Source organism: Colossoma macropomum, unplaced genomic scaffold (assembly GCF_904425465.1).
Source record: "Colossoma macropomum unplaced genomic scaffold, Colossoma_macropomum, whole genome shotgun sequence".
Taxonomy (NCBI): Eukaryota; Metazoa; Chordata; class Actinopteri; order Characiformes; family Serrasalmidae; genus Colossoma; species Colossoma macropomum.
Window position 1 is genome coordinate 24,052,435 of NW_023494806.1, and position 16,567 is coordinate 24,069,001.

At 39.6% G+C, this 16,567-nt stretch overlaps 1 protein-coding gene across 1 annotated transcript in view; it reads left to right on the forward strand.

Annotated features, from left to right (window-relative positions):
• Positions 1 to 16,567, forward strand: part of LOC118826998 — a 38,037-nt gene that overhangs the window by 814 nt on the left and 20,656 nt on the right. The window contains exons 2-3 of the mRNA XM_036598160.1: positions 3,955 to 4,014; positions 14,417 to 14,716. The gene's annotated coding sequence lies outside the window, so the exon portion shown is untranslated. The remainder of the gene's footprint in view (positions 1 to 3,954; positions 4,015 to 14,416; positions 14,717 to 16,567) is intronic.

Consider the following 16,567-nt stretch of genomic DNA (forward strand, 5'->3'; position numbering starts at 1 on the left):
TGTTTCTGTGAGAACAAAACTGGTGTCAGACTTCATCTTAAACTTTTTCCTGTCAGATGAATATGTCAAATATTTAGTGCCTCCAGTGAAGTATAAGTAACTGGTAGTGAACTACAATTGTGTAGGTCTCCTCATTTTTTCAAATGGCCACAAATATTGTTCATTGTTTTTATTGATTGGTATTTGCTCTTAGTATTGGACAACTATTACCAGATTGCTTACCTTTTAATTTAAAACACAATCATTTTTTACAGCATAGTTAATAAAAATGATTGAATAATTAGCTTGTGTTGTTTGTGACCTGCAAAACACTTGTGACGAAGCAGACTCAGGAACTTGAGAAGGATCCATGTGCAGATTTATTGACAAAAAGGGCAGTCCAAAACTCGATGTCAAAAGGCTAAGGGTCATAACAGAGAAATCAGTCCAAAAAGCCAGGCAGAGAGAGCAAAAGGGACAAAAGGCAAAAGCAGATTCCAACAGATCAGGCAGAGGTTCAAATCACCAGCAAGACAGACAAAACAAACACTCAGTAGTCAGACAGGAGGGAACTGGCAACACTTTCTAACTGGCTGAATAGGAGGAGTATTTAAGGTATTAGGTACCTTACCTTAGTAGTATTCGGGAGAGTGAATTGCTGACAACACTTTAGTCGAGTAATTGTAGGCTATTATTTTAGATTTTACTCAAATACATGTTTGTACAGTGGGTTTGTTTGTTTATAGATCAGGATATTTGTTTAGAGCATCTCAGTTTGATAATCAGATTTACTGAATGTGTTGTCCGTGTGCATCAGTCAGTTTAAACTAAAGAGATGCGCACACAACATGAAATACTCTGAAAATCGATATTAAGATGAGAACTTTTTTTTGTTAGGTTGTACTTTTGAACAGTAAGACTTATTCTAGCACTATAAGTACAGTGAAATTGTGGATTGGCATTTTCTGTAATTACACACACACACACACACACACACGCACACACATCATCATCATCATCTAAACCGCTTATCCTTCTGGGTCGCGGTGGGGTGCTGGAGCCTATCCCAGCTGTCATTGGGCGGAAGGCAGGATACACCCTGGACAGGTCTCCAGTCCATTGCAGGGCTAATTACACATCATCATCAATCATTAATAAAATTCGATATTAATGTTCAGTTTTAAAATAGAAAAATTCTAAATGTGCATTCACAAATTTCAGTAATTAACCTTTTTTTCTAAAGTAGAATTTATCTGTGTAAAATTTAGCTGGGGCTGCATACTATTCAAATACATAAATAAACAAAAACAAGTGTAATAGTTTGAATGTGGTACTAAAGGATACTAACATGAATTAAGAGTTTTTGAGGTTCTCTTTAAACGAGAGTGAAGAAATACTGGTGCAGAGATGACCTGTAACAATAATCGAAAAATTTATGGTGCTAGAACCATTTTAAAAAGGTTTTTTTAAAGAACCATATACAGCAGGCTTTCCATAAGGAAGAACCATTGAAATGTTTCTTTGAGTGTTCTTGGTTCTCCAGTGTGTTTACTAAAGAACTCTTGAAGGACCTTTTAAATAGTTTAGAATAAATGCAAGGCTGTGTGTGGATCTTTGGACCCATCTGAATGAGCAAGGTGAAATGAATTACAGAGACTACAGTTGGCTTTGCAGTTTGTATTGAGAAACTGACCCCGTCTAATGTTCCAATGTCCATTCAGTGTTAATGTTCAGATGGACTGTAAATAACAGTGAAGATCGTAAAATCATATTTTAATAACAGCCCTGGCAGCATTTCCTTCTCAATACACTGTAAATAATATTAGGTTGCTTTTTTCTGTTGCCTGAACAAAGAAATTGAAAACTATTGGTTTAAAATGTTAAATTTAGTTAGTCCAACTTTGTGCCTTAAAACACAAAGTACATTAAACATCCAAGTTTGCAATTCAACTTAAATTTATTTGTGCCTGATCTAATATTTTGAGTTAATTAAATATCAAATCTGTATTTAAATCTGTGTAAGTGTGTTGCCTGAACTTATTAAGTCAGCATTGTTACTTTTGGAAGATAAATTCTGTCATTTTTACAGTGCACAGTGTACGAACATTTCATGGTGAACAGGCTAACTGATCCAAGGAGTATTTCTTCTGCAAAGGTACCTGTTAGCAAGCTGACTGAGGGGAATGAAGCAGAGAGTTCACTCAGACAGACTTCTCTGTAGCAGAGATCTGAAAATAGTAAATAAAAACACTGTACAAAATACAAAAGAAAATGCCTGCAATCAGCCAGCTAGAAAACAGGCTATATCACAAAGACCCTGACATTCAGGACATCCGACTTGCCTCTCCAGCTCCAAAAACCAGAGTCCCCGTTTGGGCTCTATGTGCCCCTTGTAAAAAGCGAAGCCCTGCCCAACCAAATTATTCATAATCAAAATCAAAAGAAAGACAAACATGAACCCAAAAGCCCATAAACCCGCAAACAACATACTCATTTAAACGGCAGGTGTAGCATAGTTGCCTTTATTTGCTCATAGGAACTACTGAGGAAAATACCGTCTTTAAGATTATCAACATGTATAGGCTGTAATGCGATATCTAATACCTGCACACATATGCTAATTCACAAACTTCAGACTCAGCTCAACAACTGTGTGATTGCTCAGACAACCCTCACAAAACGATGAACAACAAATACAGAAATATTCATTTCCCTAAGAATGATCTCAGATTTTGCCAGCAATTTAAGTGCTCTGTCATTCCCCATTCACAGGATAAAGAGGCACAGAGATCCATTACAGTATCACTTTATTGAGGCAAGGTTTTTATCCAAAAGCAATGATATCTGAAAGTGTCTTTTTGTGGCTGGCTTGTCTCTTTTACCACACTTATAAATGCAAGAACACTCTTATTAATGGGTTCCCAAGATATACAAATCCAACAACAAACACATGTAACATGTTAACATGTAAGAATGAACCGTCTTTTGTGTTAACTCAATCTGAGGACACCAGAGTTCACCCAGCTTAAACTTCTTAGTTTAGTTCTCTTAACTAACAATTTTCAGTGTTGCAGCTCAGGTAAGCAACATGTAACATTTTAAAAAATTCATTAAATTTACTGTAATTATACAGTAAAAATACTGTGGTGTTCACCGCTTTTAAAAGAGACACAGCTTTTACACAAGTTGCAGTGCTTTATTTTCCAGCTGTTGTCCGCCATAGCTACTCGGTACATAATAGAGTTTTCTCTAACAGGTCGGTCTCTGACGTTGCTCACATGTCTCTCTGCTCATACCACATATACCCCTGCCAGGGTAGTTCCCAGCCCTGCCTCCTCAAATTAGAGTCTCTAGAAAAATGAACCCAGTGAATAAATGCTGATAACACACAACTTAAAACTAACATGCCATCCTCCTGGGGCAGTCCTCTTTTGAGACCCACACAGAAGAGCCCATGCCAGCCACAAGCACCTTAGTGGTGGGCCCGTGCGATGTCACGTCTGCCCAATCCAGTTTCTGACCTGCCTGGAGCCATCCGCATCCTCCTCCTGGGTGCAGTGGAACTCCTCAAAGTCTGGTGCTGCTGGGGGCGATGACAGTAGCAGCAGCACTCCTCTCGGCTACCTTCATTCCACTTCTGACACCAGTGTCACACTGACAGAAACAGGGATAGCCAAGATTTGCTACCAGCACCAGCCATAACCTGATTGTTTACGCTGAAATCCAAGTGTCTTTTTTAGACCTGATAAAATTGTTTTGTCCAGATTACTGATGTGAAAACTAAGACTGGATTATTCTGCTGGTAGTACAGAGATCAAATCTCTTGTGCTGTGGATCTAAACAGGTGGTGTATCACTTGATATAAGGGACTTATTTATCGATTTTGATGTTTTGAATATTCCTTTGAATATTTTGTCTCATCTGTTTTTCCTCTCCTCTTCAGTACTGACAGTGTTTTGTGTCTCTGTATTTCAGTCATGCAGCTGATCATCGGTCACTGTGTCCTGATCTTACTGATCACTATCTTCACTATTGGTAAGTGTACACGGTTCATATTCCTATCAGTTTTATTTTGGTCTTTTTATTGTTTTTGCCAATTTTTTTCTAACAGTGAAGTACCATTTTGACAGGGTGATTAAACCAGATTGTGGTGAATCCTTTGGAATATAACAGTTTTTTACAGTGTGTATAATAATCTATTTGTAATTAACATAGGAGTTACCATTTTAGCGAGCTCTGCATGAAAAAAAGTTTCAACACAGTTTGAATCAGCATAATTTTATTTGTAAAGCACATTTCAGAACAGTTCCAAAGCATCTTTCCGGAAATTTTATTAAAACAATGACCATCACAGAGGAAGAAGCTCCCTAAGAGCATGAGAAAGAACCACAGAGAGGAACCAAGACTCAAAAGAACAAACTCCCTAAGAGCACGAGGAGGAACCACTGAGAGGAATTAAGACTCAAAAGAACAAACTCCCTAGGAGCTTGAGGAGGAACCACTGAGAGGAACCAAGACTCAAAAGAACAAACTCCCTAAGAGCACGAGGAGGAACCACCGAGAGGAACCAAGACTCAAAAGAACAAACTCCCTAAGAGCTTGAGGAGGAACCACTGAGAGGAACCAAGACTCAAAAGAACAAACTCCCTAAGAGCACGAGGAGGAACCACTGAGAGGAATTAAGACTCAAAAGAACAAACTCCCTAGGAGCTTGAGGAGGAACCACTGAGAGGAACTTAGACTCAAAAGAACAAACTTCCTAAGAGCACAAGGAGGAACCACTGAGAGGAACCAAGACTCAAAAGAACAAACTTCCTAAGAGCACGAGGAGGAACCACTGAGAGGAACTAAGACTCAAAAGAACAAACTCCCTAAGAGCATGAGGAGGAACCACTGAGAGGAACTTAGACTCAAAAGAACAAACTCCCTAAGAGCACAAGGAGGAACCACTGAGAGGAACTAAGACTCAAAAGAACAAACTCCCTAAGAGCACAAGGAGGAACCACTGAGAGGAACCAAGACTCAAAAGAACAAACTCCCTAAGAGCTTGAGGAGGAACCACTGAGAGGAACTAAGACTCAAAAGAACAAACTCCCTAAGAGCATGAGGAGGAACCACTGAGAGGAACCAAGACTCAAAAGAACAAACTCCCTAAGAGCACGAGGAGGAACCACTGAGAGGAACCAAGACTCAAAAGAACAAACTCCCTAAGAGCTTGAGGAGGAACCACTGAGAGGAACTAAGACTCAAAAGAACAAATTCCCTAAGAGTACGAGGAGGAACCACTGAGAGGAACTAAGACTCAAAAGAACAAACTCCCTAAGAGCACGAGGAGGAACCACTGAGAGGAACCAAGACTCAAAAGAACAAACTCCCTAAGTGCTTGAGGATGAACCACTGAGAGGAACCAAGACTCAAAAGAACAAACTCCCTAAGAGCTTGAGGAGGAACCACTGAGAGGAACTAAGACTCAAAAGAACAAACTTCCTAAGAGCACGAGGAGGAACCACTGAGAGGAACTAAGACTCAAAAGAACAAATTCCCTAAGAGTACGAGGAGGAACCACTGAGAGGAACTAAGACTCAAAAGAACAAACTCCCTAAGAGCACGAGGAGGAACCACTGAGAGGAACCAAGACTCAAAAGAACAAACTCCCTAAGAGCTTGAGGATGAACCACTGAGAGGAACCAAGACTCAAAAGAACAAACTCCCTAAGAGCTTGAGGAGGAACCACTGAGAGGAACTAAGACTCAAAAGAACAAACTTCCTAAGAGCACGAGGAGGAACCACTGAGAGGAACTAAGACTCAAAAGAACAAACTCCCTAAGAGCACGAGGAGGAACCACTGAGAGGAACTAAGACTCAAAAGAACAAAACTCCCTAAGAGCACGAGGAGGAACCACTGAGAGGAACCAAGACTCAAAAGAACAAATTCCCTAAGAGCACGAGGAGGAACCACTGAGAGGAACCAAGACTCAAAAGAACAAATTCCCTAAGAGCTTGAGGAGGAACCCACTGAGAGGAACCAAGACTCAAAAGAACAAACTCCCTAAGAGCACGAGGAGGAACCACTGAGAGGAACCAAGACTCAAAAGAACAAATTCCCTAAGAGCATGAGAAAGAACCACCGAGGGGAACCAAGACTCAAAACAAGAAACTCCCTAAGAGCACGAGGAGGAACCACTGAGAGGAACTAAGACTCAAAAGAACAAACTCCCTAAGAGCACGAGGAGGAACCACTGAGAGGAACCAAGACTCAAAAGAACAAATTCCCTAAGAGCACGAGGAGGAACCACTGAGAGGAACCAAGACTCAAAAGAACAAATTCCCTAAGAGCTTGAGGAGGAACCACTGAGAGGAACCAAGACTCAAAAGAACAAACTCCCTAAGAGCACGAGGAGGAACCACTGAGAGGAACCAAGACTCAAAAGAACAAACTCCCTAAGAGCACGAGGAGGAACCACTGAGAGGAACCAAGACTCAAAAGAACAAATTCCCTAAGAGCATGAGAAAGAACCACCGAGGGGAACCAAGACTCAAAACAAGAAACTCCCTAAGAGCACGAGGAAGAACCATTGCGAGGAACCAACAGTCAAATAGGGCACTATGATATGCATGCACAGCTTTTGGAACTGAGACATTGAAATGTGCAAGATTTGGAGACTTGGTGAAGATTATTATCAAGTCTTTGAATATATTAAACGTTTTGTGAAATCTGTACTTACATTATCAGGATAAGACACTACTGTTCAAAAGTATGGAAACACTTTCCAGTAATACAGCTCTGTGCAGAAGTTAGAGGCCACTTTCATTTACTTAATTTCCAGCTTGAATGCCCAAATGGGCTAAAAAATAAAAAGTGCACCAAGGGCACAAAAGACTACGATATATGCATGATGAAATAGTTTTCATCCTTGATTATGAGAAAGCTATGATTTTTGGGAGCTTAGCGGTCAGGAGTAGTCACTCTTAAGTTAACTGAAAAAGCAATTCACACCAAACCTTAAAATCCTATGAGCATTTTATGCAAATTACCCTATAATTTGTTTTGCACTTCTGCTTGCTTTCCAAATAGAGGCACAGTGCTGAAACAGAAGAATGTTCAGAAACTTCCAACCTCAGGGACCTTCTAACTTCACAAACCTCAACTAAGCACACACTCTCACAAACACTACAGAGGACAAGGTCTGCAATATAAAAAACAAATACAGTAATAAAAATAATAATGAAAATCTTTATAAATGTATGCAAATACACATTAAAAAACAATGTACACATAAATAATTAAAGTCTGACATTAATTTCTTTGCATGCGGTAATAATTATTAATTTATTTATTTATTAATTATTATTTGTAGCTATTTATTTTCCATATCAGCAGACACACACACACACACATACAAAAGTTTAATTATGTCTTATTTTGTAGTCACACCTCACAATTTAAATATTTCATGTTAATGTGACTTCCAGCAGTGATGACTATTTACCTTCCACTAGAACATAGTGATGCGCTGGTGTGCACAGACTTAAGTGTAGGGAGGTATTTGAGAATATAATTATGGGCAAATATATTAGAATATTGTCATTTTGTATACAGACCTGATTCATACTATAAAAATGTAAAGTATATTCAGGTCCATTTCTTTGCAGCAAGTATTAAGAATAGACTTAATTGTAGAAAATGTTTTCGTAAATAATTATAGGGAATATGTAATATTATTCAAGTTCTAAACCAACAACACTTTTAGCGCATCCATAAAATGTATTTTTTTGTTGTTGTTGTTATATTTATTATCCAGAAAAATAAAACTATACAGCCTACATACATGTTGTCTGCCTGGTTTTTGCAGCCAGCTTGTCAAAGTGTAAATATAAAAACTCTCAATATCAGAACATCTCAATAATCCTAAAATATGTGACTTGATTATCATTACCCAATATCAGACTAAAAAAAAAAATCAAATGGACCCAAAAGCTATGTAATCCACACTATGAGATAATCTGTCTCTTTGATTTCTTTAAAGTTTTGTAAATAAACTTGCCAAGCGACTTTTACAGAAAGAGGAGTATTGTTCCACTCAACATTGATGGCTTCAAATAGCTGAAACACTGCAAGTTTGTGTTTGATATGAGACCAAATATTTTCTATCAGGTTAAATCCTGAATATTATCTTTTTACTTTTATTAAACAATTTGCTAGTAAAAATACCATTTCACTATTTTATTTACAGTGTTTACATTGAAATTGTATTGGTGATATTGAAGACGTACTTAGAACTAATGTCATAGTAACATTCAAATGACTTTAAAATACCAACATTGAAGTCAAGTTCATACCTTAATGTAATAAAAAACTGAAACAATGTTTACATACCAAAATTGAATAATAAACACTTAAATTGTGTTGATATGTTGGGTTATCTGTACACTAGCTGTTGTGTACTGCCCATTCAAACCCATTGAACGCCCACAGTAGGCTAAATGATTTGAGCCCAGTGTGGAGTGACCCGCAGTGGGCTTGTATCAGGCTATCTGTGTGTACTGCTCACCCAAATCTATTAAGGGCCCACACTTGGGATCAGCGATGTAGGCCCTCTGTAGGCTGGCCAATACAGGGTTATCTGTTGACTAGCCCAAGCCCACACAGCCCACAGATAGCCCTCAGCAGACCCACATGGGCATGGTAAACGGATTTGCAGGGTAAATGGATGGAACAGATGTAAGAATGAATATTTTAAACGTTATTGTGTCATCGTTAGTAACAATCACATTTTCTCCACTAGACGGGCGCTGATTAAGACATATCGAATTTACTTGTTCTAGAAGGCATATCATCATAATTTATTGTATGTGGGGGGCATGTAATATTTTTTTTCCTATATGAAGGGCAGCCAATAGGGCACTTACTCTCATTATCGCTGTGATGCAAGCAGCATGAGCGAAGTGTTTTCGCTTGGCTCCCACTACTGCTGAAAATTTTTTGCCCATATTTTTAAAATTCAGTGACTAAACCTATTGCTGTGCCCACTACTTCACACCAGAACATGTCAGGATCAGGACCTGTGGGGCTGCAACAAGAGCAAAAGAGAGGCCGGGGCTGGGGCTGAAAGATGGCGGCGCTGCCCCTGTGGACCAGTCTAGCTCAGCCCAAGCTGTGACTGACAGGATTAGTTCCCTCCTCGACATGAAATTTGATCACTTCCAGTTGCCTCTTGACTCTCTCACAGCTCCTCTCGAAAAACAACACAAAACGTATCACAGATGCTGAGAGCTGTATATCTGAAACAGAGGACAAGCTACTGAATCACTAGAACAAGATCTCGCTGCTTGAAAGCTCCGTGAAAACTCTTGCAGAGAGAGCGGAGGACGGCAAAGACAGGAGCTGCAGAGATAACATACAGATCATGGGCCTAAAAGAGGGTGCCCGAGGACAGGCAACTGGAAGAATTTTTCAGACCTGGCTCCCTGCCTTGCTTGGACTTGAAATGAAACATGGCATCGTTAAATTAGACTGGTCACACAGAACTCTTGGACCCCCAAGGAATGACCATTTACCACCGGTGCTAATTAAAAAGCGTAAAATTCTCCAGGCGGCAAGGGAAAGGGATGGCTGTCTTAAGAAGACTGCAGTATCTCTATCACACAAGATCTCTCAGTCATAGTGAAAGAGGCTTGACGTGCATTTAACAAAGTCTGTAGTCAGCTCATCCAGACGGAAATCGGATTCATGATGCGCTTCCCCGCAATGTTATGCTTCAGCTACAATTGAGATAAGTACTCATTCGTCAAGGGAAGCTAAAACCTTTCTGGAAGGATTGAGGTGACTGAGATGACTGAATGATCAGTCTTACCAGTGCTCTTTAGCGATTAAGAAGCAACTAGAACTAGAAGAAAAAATCTTAAGACTGGCAGGGGAATTATTATCTTCTTCTAAGTCTTTAGTTCAACAATTAAGCGCTAGAAAAGCTCTAAAAAGCTGAATCTTCTATTTTTTTGCCAAACATAAACTGTTTGAATCCGGAAATAAACCAGGACATCTTCTTGCTCATCTGGCTAGGGGGAGAATGATGGGTAATGCAATATCATCTCTTAAAGATGAAAAGGATGTGCACCATCCCACCTAAAGGGTGTCCTACCTAACCTGATAAACCCTGACCAAACTGGTTTTATACAAAAACGTTATTCCAGTTCAAATATAAAAACGCTATTAAATGTGATTCAGTTTACTAATCTGAAGCAATTACTGTGTCTTTAGACGCAGAGATAGCTTTCGATAGGTTAGAGTGGGGATATTTGTTTGAGGCTTTGCAGAGGTTTGGTTTACGGGGTGACTTTCTGAAATGGATCCGGGTTATTTATCGTTCACCCTCAGTGTGTGTTATAACCAATTGTTTGAGATCTGATCCCTTTCCTCTTGCTAGGGGTACGAGACAAGGCTGTCCCTTCAGCCCCTTGTTATTCTTGTTAGCTCTCAAACCGCTGGCAGAGTTTATTAGACAGCATGAAAATTTTGGTTGGGAAGACAATGCATAAAATAACATTGCATGCAGATGAATTTTTTCAACTTGATGTTTTATTTGGCTTATTTTCAGGCTATAAAATCTATTTTGATTCCATTAGGCAACTTTGACATGGGATCAGTAACAAATTTTCCCTTTAATTGTCTCAAACAAATCGTAACCAACTCTGGAAACTGAATTTTGCACCCTTAATGGACATGATGAAAAGGGACCTGGGATGGTGGCACAACCTCTTCCTCTCATTTTTGGGTAGAATAAGTTTGATTAAGATGAATATCCGTCCCCAGCTATTATACCCTCTTCAGATGCTACCTTGTGGATGCCTAGATGAACAGCTGCAGACATAGAACAAACTCCATCAAAGTTTATGCGGCATGGCAAAAAACCTAGACAGAAATTTGCAGAAATCATCTGATAGGGGTGGTCTTGCTGTGCCAAATATTACATTCTATAACTGGGCCTGCCATGCTAGGTTAATTTGGGAGTGGTTTTGCGATTATTCTAACCTACGGATTTCTGTGGACTCCTGGGCCTGTTTTCCATTTTCGCTGTGGAGTCTTATTAGGTATGACAACAAATATATTAATCCAATTATTACAAAGAACCCTATACTTTATAATTCTATTAAAGTGTGGCGTCAGATTATAAGATATCTTAAGAGAAATGGGGCCTTATTTTTTGCTGACTCCCAAATGTAGAAATCCAGAATTTTTCCCTGGTGTAACCTCTACGCTTCTCGGCGACTGGCATTCTAAGGGAATATGTGTGATAGGGGAGCTTTTTCAAGACAATACTGTAATGTCGTTCCAGCAGCTGCAACAAATATTTGACATTTCAAAGCAAGATCATTATGGGTTTTTACAAATTCGTCGCTACATTACTGCAAAATTAAAGTCTTTTTTGGACATCCCCTTATATAGTGAGGTGGAACTTTTTTTCCCATTAACACAAAGAATGCAGCTCATTTTATATCAAAATTTTATTCATTTATACTTTCAAGGTTCACAACGTCAAAGCTAGTGTAATTTGTAAATGAGAGACGGACTTGGATAACATATATACACCACGTTCCAAATTATTATGCAAATGATATTTTTCTCAGATTTTCCTAAATGGTCGATGCAAATGACAGTCAGTATAATTTCAAAGTCATCAACCGTTAGAGTATAAATCGAATTTTGTCGAACAAACCTCCCAGTGATATCAGTATTTTTTCAAAAATAAAAAAACTCATTCACTGTTTCAAATTATTATGCACAACAGTTTCAAAACATCTTATAGGTTGTAAAGAACTGAAAATGGTCATTTGATGAATTTGTAGCATTACGAGGTTACATTTACTGAAATCAAAAGCTATTTCAATCAAAAACATCCTAACAGGCCAAGTTACATGTTAACATACGACCCCTTCTTTGATATCACCTTCACAATTCTTGCATCTATTTAACTTGTGAGTTTTTGGAGAATTTCTGCTTGAATTTCTTTGCAGGCTGTCAGAATAGGCTCCCAGAGCTGCTGTTTTGATGTGAACAGGGGAGGATGGTGGCCACACCATGAGTTTCCCTCCGTATATGCCCATAGTAGCAGCCAATGACACAGAGGTATTCTTTGCAGCATGAGATGGTGTATTGTCATGATGATTTTGCTTCTTTTTGTACCATGGAAGAAAGTGGTCGGTCAGAAACTCTATATACTTTGCCGAGGTCATTTTCACACCTTCAGGGACCCTAAAGGGGCCTACCAGCTCTCTCCCCATGATCCCGGCCCAAAACATGACACCTCCTTGCTGATGTTGCAGCCTTGTTGGGACATGGTGGCCATCCACCAACCATCTACTACTCCATCCATCTGGACCATCCAGGGTTGCACGGCACTCATCAGTAACACAGCCTCAGTCTTTAAGTCTAGGCTAAAAACTTACCTGTTTAGTGGAGCCTTTGGTTAATTAGTTTTCCTGTTAGAATAAGGCGCAGATCTGGGACAGAGAGTAATGGTAATGGTAATCTGGGAATGTTGATGCTGAACTAACTATCTGTCCCCCTTACACCCCCCCTCCCCGTCTCTTTCCCTGAGCTGAGCGGCTGCCCGTCCTAAGAGGGTGTAATGCGAACACCGCTCAATCACGTCCCAGGGGGATCTGATGCGGCCGGCGCACTGCACAGTGGTGTAAAACTGTATCTACTTATACTGTTTTGTGTCTGTGCTGTTATCCGGTGTTGACCAGAGGAGGATGGGTTCCCCTTTTGAGTCTGGTTCCTCTTGAGGTTTCTTCCTCCTGTTGAGGGAGTTTTTCCTTTCCACTGTCGCCAAGGCTCACTGGGGGCGTGGCCCCGGATTCTCTGTAAAGCTGCTTTGTGACAACATCTGTTGTAAAAGGCGCTATATAAATAAATTTGACTTGGGCCCACTGCAACCGTTTCTACTTGTAAGCACTGGATAGGAGTGGCCGAATAGTAGATTAATGCACAGCTGAAAGCATCTGGAGAATCCTACACCTTGAGGTTTGCGGGACTCCAGAGGCACCAGCAGCTTCAAATACCTGTTTGCTGCTTTGTAATGGCATTTTAGCCGCTGCTCTCTTAATCCGATGAAACATCTGTGCTCTGAATCAGCCACAAATCTCTTCACAGTACGATAATTACGCTTAAGTTTTCGTGAAATATCTAATGTTTTCATAACTTGTCCAAGGCATTGCGCTATTTGACACTTTTCGGCAGCAGAGAGATCCTTTTTCCTTCCCATATTGCTTGAAACCTGTGGCCTGCTTAATAATGTGGAACGTCCTTCTTAAGTAGTTTTCCTTTAATTGGGCTTACCTGGCAAACTAATTATCACAGGTGGCTGAGATTAATTTCAGTGAGCCCTGAGACACAATACCATCCATGAGTTTAATTGAAAAACAAAAATTAAATCTTTATAACACTTAAATCCAATTTGCATAATAATTTGGAACACGGTGTAGATGATGATTGGCAGGAGGCCATAGTGTCTGTGAGAAGTACTTTCTCTGCAACAGATTAAGGGAAACACAATACAAGACATTATGCAGATTACATATAACACCATGATACTGAATAAAATTGATCATAATACTTCACCTGTCTGTATGAAGTACCATACACACTTGGGGACAAACTTTCATTCCTTTTGGGAGTGTGAACTGATTTTGAGATTTTGGAAATGTATAAGTCAGGTAATTGGCAGAATTCTTAACATAAAACTAAAAGATCCAGGTTTGTTTTTATTAGGCCTCCCCTCTAAAACAGTTTCACTATCCCCTCTACATCATAAACAGCTTGATAAGCTGTTACTCCTTGCTAGGAAATGCATTCTTGTTAACTGGCTAAGCGAGATGCCACCATCTGTTACTCAGTGGTATAGGGAAATATTTAGGATACTTCCTCGTGAAAGATTATTTGCAGTACTCAGGGGCAACGACTTGTTATTTATGAACATTTGGAGACCATTCATAGAGCATCTGCCTCTGGAACTCATAGATACTATATTAAAAGGTCAGTACTCTTTAGAATGGAAGGTAGTGCATGTGGGTAGCGCACCCAGTTTTAGTATATTGTGAAGAATATGGAATTATGTTTTTCTGAATCTCTTTCAAGTGTTCCTTATTCATATAGGATGGCCTTGTTTTGGTTGGGATGGGGAGTTATGTTTTTTTCTTGTTCTTATGATACCACATTCTCATTGCTCATGATTGTCCTGTAATTGCTAAAAGCAATAAAAATGAAAGAAATTCAAGACCTTGATAATTAACTGTACACATGTTAAAAAGTGCTTCAGAACACTGATACCTGCAGGGTCACCTATTTGTTAAACAAATTATAATATTTAATGTTTTGTTCATCCAACATTTAACTTTAATTTTAAACAAATTGATGTTGTCTGATTCTCTCTTTCAGTGTCTGAATCAGCTGTTCCTCCAGTGAAGGTGAATCTTCATGACTCTGCTACTCTGCCCTGCTCTGAGAGATGCTCTGGTTTGGTCAGATGGACTGTGTTCAGTAAACCCAGTGACACTCTGGCTGAGTGTGATCAGACTTCATGTAGATCAGTGAAGGAGGGATATCAGATGATCCATGATCAGTACCTGAAGGGGAATCTCTCTCTCACCATCACTGACGCTGATTTCACTAAGAGAGGCTGGTACACGTGTCAGTGTGATGGTAAAGACGTCAGTGATGTTCATCTACAGATTGAGCGTAAGTATCTGTTTTCTTCACTGACCACTCCAACATGTTGCACACGCCGACGCACTGTCTCAGATAAGGAACAACAGGCAACGTGGCGCTTATATGTTAAAGTCTATGGTTACTGCGAAATTATTGAGTACAGGCCGGTGCAATTCAATCCAGCACTCCAGGATAAATGTTAGCTGTAGTTCTCTGCACGCTCGCCCGTTAGATTCTGTACTGAATTCTGTTTGAAACGTTCTGAACTCTGTGTTTGAATCGTACTAAAGTGTGTGTTTGAATCATTCTGAACTGTGTTTGAATCGTACTAACCTCTTTGAATCATTATTGATATCTGTTTGAATCATTCTGAACTCCGTTTGAACCATACTGACCTCTTTGAATCATTACTGATATCTGTTTGAATCATTCTGAACTCCGTTTGAACCATACTGACCTCTTTGAATCATTACTGATATCTGTTTGAATCATTCTGAACTGTGTTTGAATCATACTGAACTCTTTGAATCTTTACTGATATCTGTTTGAATCATTCTGAACTGTGTTTGAATCATACTGAACTGTGTTTGAATCATTCTGAACTCTGTCTTTGAATTATACTGATCTCTGTGTTTGAATCATTCTGAACTGTGTTTGAATCATTCTGAACTCTGTCTTTGAATTATTCTGATCTCTGTGTTTGAATCATTCTGAACTGTGTTTGAATCATACTGAACTCTGTCTTTGAATTATACTGATCTCTGTGTTTTAATCATTCTGAACTCAGTGTTTGAATTATACTGAACTCAGTGTTTGAATCATTCTGAACTGTGTTTGAATCATACTGATCTCTGGGTTTGAATCATTCTGAACGTAGTGTTTGAATCATTCTGAACTCAGTGTTTGAATCTTTACTGAAATCTGAATCGTTCTGAACTCTGATTGAATCGTTCTGAACTCTGTGTCAGAGCATCATATTTTCCAGCTTTCAGCATGTGTAAACATGTGCCCTAATAGTTAGAGTTTGGCTTTTTATTTGTTATGATTTCTATTATTATTTGCATAAAAAGTTGAGTTGGAGGAAATGCATTTCACTCCAGTCCGTTCTGTATGCAGTTTTTCAGGAGAACAAACTGTTGTTAAGGCCTGTATGATCATTGTTAGCCATTAGTTTAATTATCAGTAGTTATCTGAATCGTTCTGAACTCTGATTGAATCGTATCTGAACAAACAGATACTTTCTCTAGGCTCTGCCCACAAATGTCAAGTCAAAGATTACTTATATAGCGCTTTTTACAACAGGCGTTGTCACAAAGCAATTTTACAGAAAAAAAAAAAACATCTGAGATCGAGCCGCCATGAGTGCCACCAACGGCAACAGTGGCAGGAAAAACTCCCTAAGAGAAAGAGGAAGAAACCTTGAGAGGAACCACGAGTCAGAGGAGAACCCATCCTCATCTGGACCACACTGGATAGCAAACAGTAACAGCAGAGAATAAGGTTGATACAGAGAAGGGGAAAAGCAGGAGAAGCAACGTCTATGATTGAAAGATGCAGCAGCATCATCAGGAGGGTCAGTTCATGCAGGTGAGGTTTGCACAGTGTTGTACAGCGAGAAGCTCCATGGTGGTCAAACCGGTCCAGAAGGCTGGTGAGCAGTGGCACCCGGTCAAGGCAGAAGAAGCAACAGCATCAGACACACAGGATGGGCAGCTGTTCAACTCAGCAAAGAAAGGAAACACACAGAGAGTCAGTTGTGTAATGAGTGACTGATCAGATTACAGTATTAACAGAGCAGCAGAGACTCCGGCAGGTCTAGTTATTACAGCCTAACTAAAAGGGAGAAACCAGAAGGTAACAGAGTCAGGAGGCTCCCTGAGA